Source organism: Martes martes, assembly GCF_963455335.1.
Source record: "Martes martes genome assembly, chromosome: X".
Classification (NCBI taxonomy): domain Eukaryota; kingdom Metazoa; phylum Chordata; class Mammalia; order Carnivora; family Mustelidae; genus Martes; species Martes martes.
Window position 1 is genome coordinate 60,051,590 of NC_137897.1, and position 10,185 is coordinate 60,061,774.

Consider the following 10,185-nt stretch of genomic DNA (forward strand, 5'->3'; position numbering starts at 1 on the left):
TCTCTTCTAGGACTTTTATGTTTTCAGATCTCACATTTAGGTCTTTAATACATTTTGAGTTTATGTTTGTATACAGTGTTATTTTTTTTTAATTATGTTCAGTTAAACACTGTCTAGTACATCATTAGTTTTTGATGCAGTATTCAATGATTCATTTGTTGTGTATAACACCCAGTGCTCCTCACAACACATGCCCTCCTTAACACCCATAACCCAGCTACCCCAGCCCCCACCTCACTTCCCTCTGAAACCCTCAGTTTGCTTCCCGGAGTCCATAGTCTCTCATGGTTTGTCTCCCTCTCTGACATCCCCCCCCTTCAGTTTTCTCTCTCTTCCCCTACGGTCCTCCATGTTATTGCTCATGTTCCACATATGAGTGAAACCATGTGATAATTGTCTTTCTCTGACTTACTTCACTCAGCATAATCCCTGATTAAACTCTTCAGAGTGTAGGGATAGAAGGAACATTCCGCAATATCATAAGAACCCTCTATGAAAAGCCCACAGCAAATACATTTTCAATGGGGAAAAGCTGAACGCTTTTCCCTTAAGGTCAGGAACACAACAGGGATGCCCACTCTCATCAATGTTGTTCAACAAAGTATTAGGCGTTCTAGTTTCAGCAATCAGACAACAAAAAGAAAACGTATTCAAATTGGCAAAGAAGAAGTCAAACTCTCACTCTTTGCAAATGACATGATAATTTATATGGGAAACCTAAAAGGTTCCACTCCCAAATTACTAGAACTCATACAGCAATTCAACAATGTTGCAGGATACAAAATCAATGCAAAGAAATCAGTTGCTTTTCTATACACTAATTATGTAACTGTAGAAAGAGAAATTAAGGAATTTATTCCATTTACAGTAGCACCAAAAACCATAAGATACCTAGGAATAAACCTAACCAAAGAGGTAAAGAATCTATACAAATTACAGGACACTTATGAAAGAAATTGAGGAAGACTCAAAAAGATGGAAAAACTTTCCATGTTTATGGATCAGAATAAACATTGTTAAAATGTCTATCCTGCCCAGAGTAATCTACATTTTCAATGCTATCCCTATTAAAATACCATTGGCTTTTTTCACAGAGTTGATCAAACAATCCTAAAATTTGTATGGAACCAGAAAAGACCCCAAATCCCCAAAGGAATGTTGTATATGGTATTCTTTAGCTGATCAGTTTTCCCAAAACCATTTTTTGAAGAGACTGTCTTTTTCCCATTGCATGTGTTTGCCTCATTTCTTGAAGATTAATCAAACATGTAATTTTGGATTTATTTCTAGGCTTTCTTCTCTATCCCACTGATCTATGTGTCTATTTTTGTGCCAGTACCATACTTTTTGGATTACTACAGATTTGCAGTATACTTTAAAATCTAAGATTGTGATACCTCCAGCTTTTTTTTTCTTTCTCAAGATTGATTTGGCTATTTGAGGTCTTTTGTGATTCCATCAAATTTTAATATTTTTTCTAGTTTTGTGAAAAATGCTGTTGGCATTTTGATAGGGATTCCTTTTTTTCCCATCCAACAAGAAGCCATAAATTTATTAATGAGAGAAATAGTACAAATCTCAAACTAAACTTCAGTTTTTCTTTTGAAACACCAAAAGACAGTCCTCAATTTCAGATGGTTACATTTTTAATTCCATAATAGCATTTACAATATCATTACCATTGTTTTTCAGGGGTTGAACTGCTTTTGTTCTTGACACATTTGCTTGTGACATGACCAGTTCTATGTCCTTAACCTCTACACCTGTTTCATCAACCTCTTCCTCTTAACACTTCTCTTGTACAATTGGAGTCTGTGTGTTTTCTTTTTGATTTAAATTCAATTACCCAATATATAGTACATCATTAGTTTTAGATGTAGTGTTCAGTGATTCATCAGTTGCATATAACACCCAATGCTCATCACAACATGTGCCCTCCTTAATACCCATCACCACAATATCCCACTCCCCACCCACCTCCCCTTCTGCAACCCTCAGTTTGTTTTCCAGAGTCAAGAGTCCCTCATGGTTTGTCTCCCTCTCTGATTTCTTCCCCCTCAGTTTTCTCTCTCTTCTCCTATGATACTCTGTCCTATTTCTTATATTCCACATAATGAGTGAAACCATATGATAATTTTCTTTCTCTGCTTGACTTATTTCACTTAGCATAATCCCCTCCAGTTCCATCCATGTTGATGTAAATGCTAAGTATTCATCCTGCCTGATGGCTGAGTAATATTCCATTGTATATATGAACCATATGAATATCCATTCATCTTTTAAAGGACATCCCAGCTCCTTCCATAGTTTGGCTATTGTGGACATTGCTGCTATGAACATTGGGGTGCAGGTGCCTCTTTGCTTCACTACATTTGTATCTTTGGGGTAAATATCCAGCAGTGCAGTTGCTGGATTGTAGGGTAGCTCTATTTTTAACTTCCAGAGGAACCTCCATACTATTTTCCAGAGTGGCTTTACCAGCTTGCATTCCCACTAACTCTGTAAGAGGGTTCCCCTTTCTCCACATCCTAGTCAACATTTGTTGTTTCCTGTCTTGTTAATTTTCACCATTCTGACTGGTGTAATGTGGTTTTGATTTGTATTTCCCTGATGCCAAGTGATGTGGAACTTTTTTTCATGTGTCTCTTGGCCATTTGTATGTCTTCTTTGTAGAAATGTCTGTTCATGTCTTCTGCCTTTTTCTTGACTGGACTATTTGGGGTTTGGGGGGTGTTGAGTTTGAGAAGTTCTTTATAGATCTTGGATATCGGCCCTTTCTCTGATAGGTTATTTGCAAATATCTTCTCTCATTCTATAGGTTGCCTTTTAGTTTTATTGACTGTTTTCCTTTCCAGGCAGAAGTTTTTCATCTTGATGAAGTCCCAAGAGTTCATTTTTCCCTTTGGTTCCCTTGTCTTTAGAGATGCCTTTAGAGATGTGTCTTGAAAGAAGTTGCTGTGGCTGAGGTGGAAGAGGTTACTGCCTGAATTCTCCTCTAGGATTCTGATGGATTCCTGCCTCACATTTAGGTCTTTCTTCCATTTTGAGTTTATCTTTGTGTATAGTGTAAAAGAATGGTCCAGTTTCATTCTTCTGCATGTGGCTGTCCAATTCTCCCAGCACCGTTTGTTGAAGAGACTGTCTTTTTTCCATTGGCTATTCTATCCTGCTTTTGTCAAACATTAGTTGCCCCTAGAGTGGAGGGTCCATATCTGGGCTCTCCATTCTGTTCCATTGATATGTGTGTCTGTTTTTGTGCTGGTGCCATGATGTCTTGATGAGTACAGCTTTGTAATATAGCTCGAATTCAGGAATTCTGATGCCCCCAGCTTTGGTTTTCTTTTTCAACATTCCCCTGGTCAATTGGGGTCTTTTCTGGTTTCATACAAATTTTAGGATTGGTTGTTCCAGCTCTTTGAAAAATGCTGATGGTATTTTGATAAGGTTTGCCTTGAATGTGTGAATTGCTCTGGGTAACATAAACATTTTAACAATGTTTATTCTTCTAATCCATGAGCATGGAATATTTTTCCATTTCTGTGTCTTCCTCAATTTCTTTCATAAGTGTTCTGTAGTTTATAGAGTATAGATCCTTTACTCCTTTGGTTATGAGTATTCCTAGGTATCTTATCGTTTTTGGTGAAATTTTAAATGGATCAATTCCTTAATTTCTCTTTCTTTAGTGACATTGTTAGTGCATAGAAAATAAGTAAAAGGCATTCAAAATGGCAAAGAAGTTCAAACTCTCACTCTCAGAGACAACATGATACTTTATGTGGAAAACCCAAAAGACGCCACCCCAAAACTGCTAGAACTCATACAGCAATTCAGCATCATGACAGGATACAAAATCAATATGCAGAAATCAGTTGCATTTCTATAACTAATAATATGGCAGAAGAAAGAGTCTGTGTGTTTTCCTGAATGTTTGAGACAGTTTCACCTTGAACTTTGAATTTCTCAGCAGCTGCTAGTTGTGTCTGCTGAAATAATCCTCCATCTTGGCTTCCTCAAAAACTATGTAGGTATCAGAAGCTGGGCTCGTAAACATTGATGACGTGATGACAAAGAGAATATTCCTAGATTTATACATAGTGACTCTCATAACCTTTTGAAGACCCAGTTTAGACATGCCTTCCATGCCTTCTTTTCATTCCAGCTCTATTTTTGCTTTTCTGTCTGATTCTTCATCGATTTCCACTGCTGTTGCCAGCTGGGGTTGTGTGGCTGCCTTTATGGAATCGTTTCTTGAGATCTGGTACTGATTCATCACTGTCATATTCTCTTCCAGACCCTGTCTCAGACTGAAGCTGTGGCAACTCCTACTCTGTAGTAGGGATAGTTTCTGTGGCTTCACCATACATTTTGTGCAGGGAAGGTAGAACCAAGATGGCATCAGAAAGAGAGGGACCCAACAGGGATTACATTGAATGTGTAGATTGTTTTGGGTAGTGTAGACATTTAATGATATTAATTCCTCTAATCCACAAGCATGGGATATCTTTCCATTTGTTTGTGTCATCTTCAACTTCTTTCATCAATGTTTTATAGATTTCAGAGTACAGGTCTTTCACATTTTTGGTTGTTTATTTCTAGGTATTTTATTCTTTAGGGGCAATTGTAAATAAAGTTGTTACCTTAATTTTTTCTTTCTGCTACTTTGTTATTAGTGTATAGAAACACTGTGGGTTTCTAGGTATTCATTTTATATCTTGAACTTCACTGAATTCATTTATTACTTCTAGTAATTTTTGTGGATTTCAGGATTTTCTATGTAAATGTAATATCATCTGCAAATGACAGTTTAACTTCTTCTTTAACAATATAGGTGATTCATTTCTTTTTCTTTTGTGATTGCTGTGGCTAGGACTTTCAGTACCATGTTGACTAAACCCTGGTGGAGTGGACATCTTTGTCTTGTTCCTGATATTAGAGGAAAATCTCTCAGTTTTTTGCCATTGAACAGGATGTTAGCTGTGGGTTTTTCATATGTCCATGGATTCTCTTAAGTCCTTAAGTTTTTTTCTAGCTCAGGATCTTCTGAATTCTGGACTTTCTCTCTTCTAATTTACCAACTTATCCTGTTCTAGTGATCGCTCTTAGCAGCATACAAGTGAGGAAAAAATCCAACACTCTCATGACCCCAATGCTCCCTTTCTGTTGCTGTCCAAATTCTCTGATCTTTACCACAGAAAGACTTGTTTAAACTATCATCCAGAGTCACTGTTTCCACTATCTTATCTCTGTTTCTAAACTCAACCTGCTCCAGTTGGAATTAAAAATTAAAATTCCACTGAAATTATTCTTTCCAAGGTCACCGAATGCCATCTACGTTACTAATGGGGAGAAACTTCTTTTTCCTCATCTTATTCAAGCACTAGGAAGTAATCACTCTTTCCTGTTCTTGAAATACTTTGTTCTTTTATCTTCCTGACACCGCATTCACCTGGTTCTCCTTTTATGTCACTGACCTCTCTGCATTTTCCTTTACTTTTTTCTCTTCCTCTGTTCCATCTCTCAATGTTGGTATGTCTCAGTGTTTGAAACCTCTCTCATCCACATTTTCTCCCTAGAAAAATTTATCCAGCTGAACAACTTTATACAAACCAACTATATGAGGATGAGTCCCAACTTTTAACTATATTCCTGAACTCCAGACTTGTATATCTAACTACTTAATTTTTCTCACCACTTGTATATTCAATAGGCATTGCAAACTTAAAGTCTCTAAGCAGAAATCTTGATCTCACAAACACAAAAACCTGGTCCCCTTCCAGCTTTTCCAATCTCAGGAAATGGTATTACTATCCATCCAGTCACTCAAGCGAAAAAGAGAATAATCCTTAATTCTCTTCTTTTCCTATAACCTTATCCCCAATCTACCAGACTTTCCTTTGAATTTATATCTCTAAATCTATCCACTGCCTTCCATATCCATGGTTTATTCCAATCATTTCTCTTGCCTAGTTTGCCACAACAGCCCCCTAACAGGTCTGCCTACTTATCCATTCTTCAAGAGCAGTCAGGATCATCCTTTTCAAATAAAAGTTAGATCATTTAATTACCCTACCTGAAGATCTCCAATAGCCTTCTATTGCTGTCATTAAAAAACAAAATATTTTAATACAAATAACTAGATCTATTTGATTTGTCTGTACCCATTTCACATCATACCACTACCTCTTTATCACTATGCTTCAGTTATAATAGCCTTTCTGTCCCACTGACATGTAACACTCCTAGATGTTCCTCTGTCTATAAAGGTTTTTTCCCTCAGATTTTATACGTGTTCTTCTTATCATTCACATTTCAGCTTAATATCACTTAGTTACTCTATATCATATCACCTTGTTTTCTTTTACCTTAACACTAATCATTATCGAACATTATCTTCTTGGTTTATTAACTCTCTACTCCCATATCAAACCACAATATAAGCTATACAAGAATAGGGACTTCACTAATCATGTTCAACACTGTCTTCTTACCACTAGAACAGTATCTAGCACCTAATAAGCTCCATGAAGGCAGAATTTCGGTGTCTTTATCATTGTATCTTCATGGCTTAGAAGCATGTCTGATGTATAATAAGTACTCAGTAACTATTTGTTGAGTAAATAAATAATTAGTAGGAATGCAATAAATATTTTCAGAATTAATTCTAGTCTAAGTTAGGTTAGCCAAGTTTTAAATCAGACCAATTGTTTGTCTTAGGTTCAACATTGTACAAAGTGTGAGACTTGAAAATATTCATAAGATACAAAGAGAAAGTAATCTTGTAGACTTCACTCATTCCTTGCTTTTATCATCAGTCCCCTTCTCTTTAGAGACTCAGGTTCCAGTCTCTCTCAACAGCTCTCTTTTCCATCCACACTTTCTCCCTAAAAATTTTACCCACCTGTACAACTCTTACAGACCACCTAAATAAGGATAACTCCCATGTTTTTTTCTTAATTTTACTTTATTTTTTCAGTGTTCCAAGATTCATTGTTTATGCACCACTCCCATGTTTAAACTATATTACTAATTAACCTTCACATTCAACTATTATCACCTGAGGTGCACAAAATTTCCTAAACCCACCCCTGGACATGATCATTGACCATTTCAGAAGAATTAGTATGTCATTTCCCTGGAAGTGTTGATATTTTCAGAATGTGCTTGATGCTAAGAAGGATGATATATTGCCATAATTACCCCTTTGAATATGTCAATGATATGACCCATAGTCTCCCTTTTCTGAGTAAAAATGGAGGATTAAATGCATACATTTACTTTTTCCTCCTTTCAAAAACCCATTTAAACAATAGTATGGGATATTTTTTCATAGGGCAAAAGATTGTAAGAGCTTTACCTGGAGAATCTGACTCATCCATGAAGAATGACCTCAGATATTGACCTTGGGAATTTCTCAACTAAACACCTCAAGTTAGATTATTCTACATCGAAGCCCACAGATTTCAAACCACAAGCAGTTGCACAAAACATCTAATAAAATTTTTAATGTCTCACTCTTAAATGTATACAGAAATCCATAGATTACCAGATAGTTAAGAAAAGCCTCTCATAAATAAGCAAAGAATAAGATAAACAGAAAAAAATCAACTTGTAGAAAAAAACAGAGGTAATGCAAGGAGAGTAAAGCATCAATTAAAACTACAATAAATGTTCTCAAACAAATGATAAGATTTTTGAATCCATCAAACAAGAACAGTCTGCTCCAAAAAAAGATAGAGAAAATGTTAAAAGACTCTCAGTAACTAAAACTAAGAAAACAGAAATTAAAAGTTCAAGAAAATGGTTGAATGATAAAATTAAGGAAATTTTCCAGATGTTAGAGAAAAAAAGAAAAGGAAAATTGGACAGAAAAGATAAGAAAATTAGAGGACTTGTGGAAATCCATTATCCATGTAGTATGACTTACAGAAAAATAAGAGAGATAAAGGAGGGATTTAATAATTAGTGAAATTTTAAAAAATTTCCAGAACTAAAGAATATGAGTTACTAGATTGAAGGAGCCCACAAATTCCTGGTACAATGGGTAAAACTATACCTGCATAGGTATAGCATCATGAAATTCCATTACACTAGGTATGAAGAGACCACAAACTTCTACAGAAGGAAAAAAAGCTTTATCTAGAATCAGTATGGTAATGAACTCTTCAATAACAACACCAAAGGCTGAAAAACAGTTAAGCAATGCCTTAAAAATTCTGAGAGACAATTATATGCTACTTGAAACTGATTTCCAGATAAAGGCTTAATTAAGTACCAAGGCAGAATTTACAATTTATTTTAGACACTAAAGAGTGAAAATAATTATGCAAACATTTTCCAATGTACCCTTTATCAGGAAGCTACAAACAGATGAACTCTACTAAAATGAGAGGAAACCAAGACAGAAGAACCTGGATTTAAATCTGAGGATCCTGGGAAGATGACAAAGTGGGAGGACCCTAACTCACCTTGTCCCATCGATACACCTAGATAACAGCCACATCAGGGTAACTAACCCAGAAACTGACCCTAAAACTGGCAGAACAGACTCTCCATAGTTAATTGTAGAGGGGCCACATCCAAAAGAGTAGGAGGGATGGAAACAGTTGGGAACCAAACTCCTGGTGAGCTAAACACAAACAGGAGGGACACCACAAGCTTTGAAAAGCAAAAGCAACAGAACCCACATCAGGTACCCCAGACATGGGGGACCTGAATGGGAAGATGAACCCCCAAAACATTTGACTTTGAAAACCAGTAGGGCTTAACTCAAAAGTTTGTACAACCATCAGAGCTTCACTCTGAGTATTTTAAAAACCAGAAATGTTAGATCTGGAAGAGCCAGACAGCAATAGGAAACTGAGTATATGCTTTTAAAGAGAAAGCATAATAAATAACCTCTCAAAATACAGCATAGAATCAGTAGTTTGAAAAGCAACTGGGGTATATGAGATTCATGTACTAATCTCAGAGTGTGCACTGGAGGGTCAGGGCTCTTTAGGAGACTTTTCCAAAACAAAAGACGTGAGAGGGACCATTTCCCTCCCCAGACCAGCCTAGATAGCCAGACATCTGTGGGAAGTAGCATGAACATTTTCCACCTAACTTGCTGACAACACACACCCCACACACTGCATTTTCCTGTGGATTCTACCAATCCACCCACCTAAAGTGGTTCTTGACATGTCTCATTCTGTAAGTAGCCACAACAGTGACCATTGCCCCTCTAAAGTGACTCTTGCCCAGGGAAGAGGGGAAAATAACCATACACACAAAGTCAACTGCAGCCCCAGCACTGGGTTAGGGGCAAACATTTGATCTGACTGCTAGCTCCACACAACAAAAACCTCACCAGGGGAAGCATAGAGAGAGAGACCTCTAGTTAGGGTCACCATAACTTCAACAGACAAATGGGGTAGGGGACAGACCTCTGGTCTGACTGCAAGCCATGCTCACCAACAAAATCATCTCGGGAACAATGCAGAGACAGTGCCTGTAGTTTGGTGTCACCACAGCCCCAGCAAATGGGCTGATGGCGGCATCTGGTCTGACCCAAGTACAAGCCCAAGGTGGCCCCACACTGGTGCCTTAACAGATAAAACCCTGCCAACAACAGGCAAAGTCAGTCACTGTAGTTGACTAGACTGAAAGGAAACATGGTTCAGCAACAACAATAGAATGCACACAACCCATATACAGGACCCCCCTCGCCCCGTAACAACTGGTTCTGGAGAACAGGGGACATTATGCTACAGAGCATTTTAGGATCTTTTCTTTATAAGGCAACAATTTTCTTTTTAAATTTTTAATTATTTACTATCTTTGGAATTATAAGTCAAAGATTTTATTCTGACTAAGATTTTTTTAAATTCTAGTTAGTAAACATATATGGTAAAATTGGTTTCAGGTGTAAAATTTAGTGATTTATCACTTACATATAATACTCAGTGCTAGTGCTCATCACAAGAAGGCAACCACTTTCAAAAGCAAGAGTTGCAGCTCAATCTTTTTTTAGATTTTATTTCTTTATTCGACAGAGAGAGAGTTTGCAAGTATGCAGAGAGGCAGGTGGGGGGGAAGCAGGCTCCCTGCTGAGCAGAGAGCCCAATGCGGGGCTTGATCCCAGGGCCCTTAGATCGTGACCTAAGCCGAAGGCAAAGGCTTAACCCACTGAGCCACCCAGGCGCT

The 10,185-nt window shown here is 37.3% G+C and overlaps 1 pseudogene across 1 annotated transcript; it reads right to left on the reverse strand.

Annotated features, from left to right (window-relative positions):
• Positions 1 to 1,638: 1,638 nt before the first annotated feature.
• LOC308359957 (nascent polypeptide-associated complex subunit alpha-like) lies at positions 1,639 to 4,364 on the reverse strand (annotated as a pseudogene). Its single transcript has 2 exons — positions 3,909 to 4,364; positions 1,639 to 1,812 (listed from the first exon to the last, which is right to left on the reverse strand). The product of its transcript is annotated as a nascent polypeptide-associated complex subunit alpha-like (transcript).
• Positions 4,365 to 10,185: the final 5,821 nt, after the last annotated feature.